This window comes from Phodopus roborovskii, unplaced genomic scaffold (assembly GCF_943737965.1).
Source record: "Phodopus roborovskii unplaced genomic scaffold, PHOROB, whole genome shotgun sequence".
Lineage (NCBI taxonomy): Eukaryota > Metazoa > Chordata > Mammalia > Rodentia > Cricetidae > Phodopus > Phodopus roborovskii.
The window spans coordinates 7,290,473-7,300,840 of NW_026126546.1; positions in this window are offsets into that span (position 1 = coordinate 7,290,473).

The following is a 10,368-nucleotide window of genomic DNA, read 5'->3' on the forward strand; positions in this document are numbered from 1 at the left end:
GTGTGAGGTAGTAGAGACAGGAGACAGATCAGGCTCTCTCTGTCTAAGATAGTTGTGGAGTTCAGCCTGGTGAAGCTGGGGAGGGCAGGAGGCATGTTTCACAGCTGGATGTCCACTCCAAGGGCCATGCTTAGAATCCTGGCCTTGGGGTCCCTGCTCTGCTGGAGCCTGCCCTCTTGCCTACCCTGACACATCAAAGCATCTGCCTGTAGGGCTGAGCAAATACCTCCTGCCCACTGACCAGAATGGCCCTCTGCTTCTGACCCTTCTCACAAGGCCCGATGGGAAGCAGATTCCACACTCCCAAACCAGGGACTCCAACCTAAGAAGTTGAGGAAAGAAGCTGCTCCCTGAGACAAGGGCAGAGAAGTATCTGGCTTCTTTCCTGCAAGGGCATCTGGGAAAGGGAGGCTGTCCAGACAGAGGCTGGGGATGTCAGCCTCCTTCTGTCTCCATGATTATACTCAGCATGGTGAGACATGGACCCCAAGACCCCAAGAAAAAAACTCTTCCGATTCTTGGGGCCCTGTGGGGCATAGAGTATGGCTGGCAAGGACAGCTGCACCTTCCTCTTTGACTGTGCATGGCCTCTAGGGCACTCAGGAGCTAAGGGATGCAGCTGCAAGCCAACGGAAATCAGCAGCTCCGAGAAGCTGAAAGAGGGAAGGAATAGATGCCATTAGAGTCCCCATCAAGAGCCAGACCTTCTGATTCTTTGACTTCAGCTCCATGAAAGTCGTTTCAGATGTCTGATCGGGACTATAGAGCCCGAATTGTGTCTATGCTATTTGAGCCTGTTTGTGGCAGCAGCCATGAGAACTTGGAGGGGAGGCCATGCCATTCCCTGTCGACGTTCGTTCGTTTCTCCCTAAACCAGCAGTTTAATGAACTTCTGTAAACCCTCCAGTGCCCCATGGAGCAACATTTCTAGCCAGGATCCATCAGCTTTCCGTGTGGATTGATGTTCCCTTCTCCGCTGTGTCCTACCATTTGGAAGCAGGCAGCTCGTCCTTGCTTCCATTTGTACTTGCAAACAGGCAAACTTCACCCTAACGTGCCCTCTTACTTCTCCAGTCAGACCTTCTGTTTAATACATACACATCCAACTCTAGCCAAGTGATCGATGGCCTGAAGATGCGAGGTCCACCCAGCGGAGTCTCCCCTCACTCTCATAATGAGCATTTACAGGGTGAGATTTATGGATATGGGGAAGATTTATTGGTGAGCCTCAGATCAGCAGGACCGGAGTCTGCTGTGTAGACTATGCCCTGAGCACCTCAGGGGAGAGCTAGGGAGGGGCGAGCTGGAGCCTGCAGGCCTGGCGGAGGTGTCCCCAGTTGCCCAGACTCCAGGCCTTCCAGCTGGTGTGGTGTGAACACGTCTTGCAGGGCCATCTCCTTCCACATGAGGTTGAGTTTGAGGTCCTTGCGGTCCCTGAGGCTGATTCTTATATGAGGGACAGCACTCTGCAATGCATGGTTAGTCAAGCTGCAGGTTCCATGTGCAACCAGACAGTGCTGGCTTCTTCCCTGCATCAGGGTGGACTAGTCCAGGGTCAATTTCACCCACAGCATCACCCCCATCCCACCATTCCCACCCCACGGAGATCACAGCAGGTGCTTTGGGACCCTGGTGGCCAAGGGGGGGGGAAGCTGTGTGTGCTTGCCTGTAGGGCCACACTCAGATGACCTAGGCAGCAGTTGGGGCTGGGTAAGCTGAGAGGAGGAAACTGAGGCACAAAGGAGCTGCCACTGAAGGAAGCACCCCATCCCAGAGCCTTCTGGATGCTCTCTGCACTGAGAGGCCAGTCTGGAGAGTTCCCTGTCCCATCCCAATGCACCTTCAAGGGTGTCTGGGCCACCCATGGGTCTGCTCCTCTCTGATACTTTACAATCATTGTTAAACTTTACTTTTTCCAATCCTGGCGGCTGAGCTGAGGGTCTGGTGGGCTGGGCAGGCTCTCCATCCCTGAGCCACATCCAGTTCAGTATCATCTTATTAAGTTACTGAGCTGGAGGGAAGTGCTGTGTTGTACATGGAGGAGCCATCCATCAACTTGAGGAGGACAGGCGTCGCTACACTCAGGAGCCTTGTCTCCCAGGATTATTGGGGTCCCTGGTGCCTGCTATGCTCCCCAGGCCCTTCCCACAGGGACTGTCTTGAGATTTATGTCTGGATGTTTTGACTTTGCTGTTGCCATTGCGCTGATTAGATTTTCCGTCTGTGAAGCTTAATCAGCTTGTCTTTATTTCTTTAATTGCATTTATTTATTTACTGTGTATGTGGGGAGGGAGAATGTATGTATCAGATGACAAGTTGCGGGAGTTGGTTTTCTTTTTCTACCATGTGGGTCCTGGGAATTGAACACAGGCCCTTAGGCTTGGCAGCAAGCACCCTCTCACCTGTACTGATCTGCTTTTGGGAATCTGCTGATGGACTGTTGCAATCTGCTCACCCCTCATTTGTCTCAGCATGGCTCTGCAGTTTGATATCAAGGGCAAAGAGGTCTCGCTCTGAGTCTTCACAGCCTCCCTTTCTCCTGCTGAGCCAACTGGGTCCTGTCCAGCTCACCTGGGAGGGTTGAGGAGGAGGCACTCTAGCCTGTGCCTAGAACCAAAGAGCAAACTTTAGTAGGTAGGTCACCTTCTAGCAGGTTGGGTTGCCCAGGGTTGGGGGATTCTTGTAGTTAGCTAAAGAAATCTGTCCTAGGCACATTGGTTTAAATGCTTGGAGTGTCAGCTACTCTACCTACACGGATGTTCCTTTTCATGTGATCTGTGAAACGGGACTGTTCTCACTAGCACACAGAGGTCAAGTACAGTTGAGCAGTTTTTACCTGTAGGTTGTCTTAGGTCCTAATAAATCTGTTACCAATTGTGGGTGTGGGTGTCCTGGCTTCCCCACAGAAAGTGACCGTCCCACTGTAGGGAGCCCACTGTTAGGTCCCCTCACCCTGGTACTCAGCATCAAAAGGTAAGATTACACTCAGACTGGAGAGATTGCTCAGTGGTTAACAGCACTGGCTGTTCTCGCAGAGGACCCAGGTTCAGTTCCCAGTACCCACATGGAGGCTCATACATGTCTGTAACTCCAGTTCCAAGGGATCAAATTGTCTCTTTCTGATCTCCAGGCACCAGACACACAGACATGGAACATGCCTATGCATACAGGCAAAAATACTCACACACATAAATCAAAAAATAAGTAAATCTTTTATATGTATAAAAAACAAAAACCCTTACCTTGTGTTCTTGCCTGGGAAGATGTTGGGATTCCTAACTCAGAGTGCAGTTTCTCCTGACTGCCCGGTCACTTTTGTGGCCGCCATTGTAAGCCAGGAGAGAGCTGCCATTACTGTCTGGCCTGTCTCACCACAATGAGAATAAAACAAAAGAAAGGGAATCAGTCAAATCCAGCTCTGATCCTATGTAGCGCCCATGTTACAGTCTGTTCCACTAATCCGGTGAAGGTCTAGAGATTTAAATAAAAGACAAGACAGTGGGTCATTCTTTCAACAGGAATGCCGAATGCTGTTTATTGAGGGGAAGGAGCGGGCTTATATACTGACTCACAGCACAGGGGAAAACAATCAAGGGTCAAGCATGCACATTCTCCGGCTTAGTTCTTCCCCAGCAGATGTGTGTTAGAAAATCAGGAAGAGAACCAAGACCTACTCTGGTGCAAGATGTTCCAGCCAATAGCTTCAGGCTTGCTCAAGGGGCCTCGGGGTCCATGCAGAACCCTACAATCCTAGAAAATAGTCAGACTCCACACGGACTGCTTGAGAAGAAAGGGTGAGGATGAGTAACACCGGAAATAGGAAGCTACTGGATGCCACAACGCCTGGGAAAGTGTTGGAGACCACCCTCAGCTCCATGCTGTTGCTGTTGGAAAATTTGGAGGAAAAGGTTGTCTTTCTATTTTTAGGAAAAACATGTCACCAGATTGATTATGTATTTCTGCACTGGGTCATCAAACACAGGGCCTTGTGTATGCTAAGAAGGGCTCCCTCCATGCCCAAGTCTGCCTCAATCCTTATCAGGAAGGAGTAGAAAAGCCCACTGCTATGTGGCTCTGAGGCTCAATGGATAGCGCATTGGACTCCTAGTGACGAAAAGCCCACTGCTGTCATAGGTGAGGTATATATGAAAGGCATTGCCCTAGAAGCAAGAGGGGTCTCTGCGAGGAGCAAGCAGAGCATGAACTCTTGGTGCCCCCGGAAGTGTGTGCAGCGACAGGGAAAAGCACGCATGGGCACTATGCAAAGCTTTGGTTTTGAGTCAGGGTTTCCGCATGTAGCCCATGCTGGCCTTGAACTCACATCCTCCTGCTTTGTAAATGCTGTGGTTACAGGTGGAGCCCTCTCATCCCTAGCACAGACATAGAATCTTAGATTAATAATTAGCATGTTAAGTCTAGCGTCTGATCAAAAATACCCACTGTGGGAAAACAAAGATTTGCCTAAGAACGTGGAGCTGTTTCTGCCTTAGAATGCTTCTAGGCATAGCAAAGCTCTGTATGGAGAAAATGAAACGGTAAGAAGACGAGACCCAAGGCCAGCTCTGAAACGTTGAGTTTGGGACACTTTGGGGTAATCGCTGAAGATATCATCAGTATAACCTGTGGGAAAGATGCTCAGGTGCAGACAGTTGCTGAAGGCTGGACAGAGGCACCACACACAGAGGCTGGACTCACAGGCTGGAGAGGTCAGAGGGGCCACAGCAACGAGAAAGGGCTGAGATGGGCAGACTAAAGGAGCAGGGGGAGCAGTGTGGCCTTGCTTGCTCTGTGGCTTCTCCACTGGACTCAGCCACACCCAGGGGCTGCCTGGTCACCCATGGGGATGGCAACACCCTGACTTGTGCAGCTATGCTGGGCGTGACAGGAAATTAGAAACAACCTATAGGTCTGACAGGCAGAGTCAAGGAAGGACGTTCAGAGTTCAACATCAGTGACTTCACTTTGCACAAGGTTTTAGACATGCATCTTGGGACTGCAGTGGGAGGACAGGTTCTTTACCATGCAGTGTGTGTAGACGGGGAGAGGGACTACTGTGGGGCTCACGGGGGGGGGGGTAGGTGTGGCTTCAGGGTGCAAATGGGGAAACAGTAGAGCCCGTGACCAGACTGCCCTCATCACAATCATCCCAAAACGTGTGTGTGTGTGTGTGTGTGTGTGTGTGTGTGTGTGTGTGCGTGCGCGTGCGCGCTCCAGGAGCCGGCACCCTGGGTGGATTTTTTTTCTGTGCTTTTTCATGTCGAGAAACCTACTCCGTTCCCCTCCCCCCCCCCCCCCCCCGCAAAAGCAGCATGGGACAGTAAGATGCAGTACAGACAAGGTCAGATGTAGAAGCGGGAAGGTACGGCGCTGCTTCCGTCACCCTCTCAGACCGAGATTCATCACGCTGTCAGCATGTCTCTTCATAGTTCTCTGGGATTGGTCAGAGTTTTTTGGACACAAGCTCCTGGGGTGGGTGCTGAGGGTGGGGATAGTGCCTGCAGTGGAACAGGAATCGCTGAATTGCCACTGCCTAGTGTAAGCCAGGGTGTAGAGGGCATAGGAGGGTTGGGCGGGGAACTCTACAGCCTCCTCACACACTCAATAGTCATTCAGGCTAGCTGGTGAACTTGAGCAGGTCACATGACCCTTTCCAGCTACATCCTGGTCAGGTGCAGTCTGGCTGACTGAATGGTTCTGAGACACCCCCCCCCCCCGTGTCTTCATCTCCCTATCATTTTTGGAAGGCAGAGGATGACATAAGAAATGATTGCACAGGGTCTGGAGGGATGAGTAGGAGATTGCAAAAGGGAGGTAAGAAGACAATATGAAACAAGGAGCTAGCATTGACAAATTGTAGAGGCATGAAGGGACCTGGCCAGGCTACTAGACTGCAAACAAGAGAAAGGTGGGGTGTAACCTCTTCTGGTCCCCAGGTGACTTTACACTGGGACCCAACACTGGAAAACAAGAAAGCAGCACGCATTAGAGACGCCCATTGTTGCCCAGGACAGCAGCCTTGCTCCTCGGGCGCTGTCCAAATCGATACCCAAACTGCGGAGTCTAGACACATAAATGCCAGGCAATTTAACAGAGGCAGTCAGTGCAGAGAAAACACTTAACTGGGGATGCAGGGTTCTGCCGAGCCTCAGAGCCGCTCATGAGGATTTATGGGAGATAAAAACAGTTTAACTAAGCTGGAGCCGGCCCACAGGGCCATTGGCTTTCTCTCCCTCCTGTAGCAGTTGCTGGTGGGAGGCAGGGAGGTCCCAGTTCTTTGACTCTTTCCGCCTCGATTCTACTAATCGTGGCCGGTAACCACCGTCCTCTGATGTAGCAGCCTTACCGCAGCCAGCTCTGGGTTCCCGGGCACTTGCCCACCATTATCTATCAGTCTAACAATAAGCAGGATGTATACAGGTGGTCTCTGTGGTTGGGGCACACACATTACCTCACACGGCCTCCCCAGCCAGCCCCGCCAGGAATCACATTTCTGTGGCAAGGACAGGAGCCCGTGCTCAAGGTCAACTCCAAGTAGTTGCTCGAGGTTGGTACTGGGTTGGTACACAAATCCCCAAAGCATAGACCTGTTTTCTGCCCACTGTATGCTTCCATATCATTCCATGCTGAGCATCCAACCCTGCAGTACTGGTTCTAGACTGTTGCCAAAAAAAAAAAAAAAAAAAAAAAAAAAGCTAAGATCCCATGAGGTCCCAAGTGCCTAAACTGCCCACCTGCTGCTCAATGGGATCAGAGGTGGCTTTTTAACTATTGGCCATGACCTTAGGCCCATCCAGTGACAGCAGTTCTTAACAAGGAACCATAACTCACTTTAAGTAGAAGGCTGGAATTGGAGAGCAACTCACAGGGATCACGGGGCCACAGTCTGTTTCCCTTTTAGAGAAGTCAGCTACCTTTCCACTCAAGACCTTAAAATTGGCAACACACACACCCTCAGGACAGACAGGGAAACTGTGCCATGGGGCATGAGCCTTGCTTCGCTTGCAAAGGTTAAGGTCCCCAGGAGCCCTATCAAGGGCCTCATGGCAGCCAGTGGCTTTGACTGCCTGAAGTGGGGCTGGAGTGGTGTGGGCTTCCTGGCTCCCTTAGCCTTGGGTTGCAATGCAGATGGCAGCCTATACATCTCATGCAGCCCATGACTCTGCCAAGGGGCAAAGACCCCTCAAAGTGCCCATATAGGAAGTGTGTCCAACTGAAGGCCATAGGTGTACTGGATAGTTTTTATGTCAACTGGACACAAGTTAGGGTCCTCTGGGAAAGGATCAAAATCAAGAAAATGCCTCCCTAGGATTGGCAAATCTGTAGGGCATCATTTCAGTTAGTGATGTAGGAGGGCTCAGCTCACTGGTGGTCCGTGAATATTTAAGAAAGCAGGCTGAGTAAGCCATGGCAAACAAGGCAGTATGCAGTGTCCTCCGCGGCTTCTGGTCCATGATCGGGTTTTTGCCCTGACTTCCCTGCATGGTGGATTACAAGATATAAGATGAAATAAACCCTTTGTCCCCATGTTGATTTTAGTTATGGTGTTTGTCGCTCTGATAGAAACACTGGCTGAGTCAACAGCAAACTGGCCCTTAAAGTGTCTCACACAGCAACTCATGATTATCTCTATACCATCGCTAGATATCATGGGATTAGACTCCAAAGATGGCAGTGGTGGAAGTATCCAGTGATGCATAAATGTGCCGCGTGGCCTTATGGAATTGAAAGATGACACAGTATCTCAAGAAAAAGGAGCTATCAATATTGACCACATGATCTGAGAACCAGAACAAAATTCTAGATGTGAAATATGTAGCAACCAACCACAGATGCTTGCCAGCAGAGTGAAGGCAGATAGAGAGAGAATCAGGAGAGAGAGAGAGAGAGAGAGAGAGAGAGAGAGAGAGAGAGAGGTCTCATGAGGGAATTTCATGGAAAAGTCTTACAGGAGCCACAAGCAGGAGCAGTGGCCCAGAACACAGGGAGAGGAGGCAAGGGAAACATGCCTGCCATGAGGGGTGTGTGACAGAAATGATTGGGCCAGTGGAAAATCCCAGATTGAAGAATGGAGAGGAAATGGGATTAAACACAATGTCTTCTGTTGTCTGTGAACGAGGTTTATAACGGACAGAGAGGACAGACCTTAAGAGAATGGTAAAGACACCCTGGGAAACACTGGCCTAAAACCAAACCAAGTAACAGCACTCCATTGCTGGGATGACCTTGACCAATGGAGTTCGAGAGAAAGCTTGACCACAGACCTAGAGCAGAGAAATTGGAACAGAAGCATCTACTGTACTGTTCACACCCAATAACAATTTCAAAATCCATAAAACAAACTTTCTCAGGCTGCAAAGAGAACCACAAAGAAATCTGGGCACCTCTTATCCTGCAGCGATATTTAAAAACACATTTTGTAGTGATGGATGGAGGAAGGAGACAAAAAAACCCTACCCTGCTGGCATACAGAACATCCCCGATACAATTAACAAGCTTTGCCTAACAAGCACACAGAGAAAGCTACCCTCAACAGCCAGAGGGCTCGCATCATTTTCAAACATCCAATGAGCCTGTATTAAAAGTCATACCAAGTCATAAATAACATAAGCTTCAATAAATGTCAAGAGTGGCTATCAGAGAGACCACACACTCTCTAGCCACAGTGCAAGTAAATTAACATCAATAAAACATCAGACGTGGACTGATAATTAGCTCAGAAGTCAGACAAGGTATTAGGAAACTTAGAGTGTGGTGGAAAAGAATGGCACACAGAGTCTTCATGTGAGGGTAACCATGCAGGGAGCTGGAAAGAAGGGGACAGCAAACCCTAAGACGTGTGTCATGCAATGAGAGCAAAAGGAGTGTGTGAGCTGCTCTCAGCCCAAAACTGAAAAGGAAAGGCGAGCTGTGTGGGTTTCCAAAGAAATGCCAAATGTCACCATTTAGGATGCGGTGGGAATCTCGATGGAGCCAGTGCCTCAGCCAGTCAGACACTCGAAGAGCCAACAACTCCAACCTTTTAAAGGTGTTTTGAGAGGAAAGTAAAACAGGGACCTAATCCAGATAGTATTAGTATGAAAGTCAGCCAATCCAGGCAGCTCCCCCAGGGACACCAGAGGGGAAGTGACAGGGTGTCCTCATTTCATCTCCGTTGCTGTGATCAAATATCCCTACAACACACAACTTGGGGTAGAGGGTTTATTTCGCCATACAGTTCCAGGTTATAATCCATCACTGTGAGAAAGAGAAGGAGGTGGGTGCCTGAGAGAGATGGTCACAGCACACCCACAGCCAAGGGAGGGGGAAATGAATGTATGCATGTGTGCTTGCTTGCTTGCTTGCTTGTGTTCAGCTCAGTTGCTTTACTCTTCTTATACAGTACAAGGCCCCCTTGATTAGGAAATGCTACCACCCACTGTGGGCACGGTCTTCCCAAACAATTAACTTAATTAAGACATACCCCCCCACAGATATACCCACAGGACAATCCAATGTAGACCATCCTTCATTGAGACTCTAGCCAGGTAACAAGTTGACAGTGAAATCTAAGCCTTATTCCACCATATTGGCAATGAGGCTTCAGACGAAACGTTTATAACCCAGCAGACTAGTCACAAAACCAAATCAGTGCAGACATTCTGCTTGCAATCTTCACATAGAATGAGGAACTGTCAAAGAAATCCCTTTGAAATGAGGTCAGGACAGATGCCTGCCATCACAACCTCATTCTCTTTGAACTAGAGAAACTGACCACTTTGATAAGACATGACGAAACAAGCAGTAGAGTGGTTGCAAAGGGAGAGACACAGCCTACCCGGATCCATAGCTCTCCTGTGTGAACCCCCTGACTGCTCTCTGCAGCCCCGAGACCTCTACAGGCTTCTGACCCAGCCCATGCTTGCAAAAAACAGAGCAAAGCTCCAGCCTTGGGACTCAGCAGACCTGGATGAACCTGGCTCTGCCAGACCCAGGGGACTTTTTCCTCCACCTCCCGAGAGCGTCAGTGGCATCAACAGCAACAGTGTGTCTTTCCAGGACTTTGTGAGGATAAAAGCATCACCTGACACAAAGCCCCATAGATGAAAGCTTTCCTTGAAAGCAAGGGGCATCTTGGAACCTGGGTAGACAGGCCAGGAACAGGCTTCAGACTCCAAAGTCCCTGCCCGATGGTGGTGGGCTGTGAGGGAGACTTGGACTCTGTCTCTTTGTGAGAGCTGTGGGAGGATCTAATTTAAAAGAATCCTTTGCTCTCCTCCCCACCCCATTCCAGGAACAAGCTACTAGTGATCAATGGACTGCAAGGGCTGGAGCAGCCACACTTGGCTGCTACCTGAGTGCTCGCTCACCGCCTGCACTGAATGCCTCTTA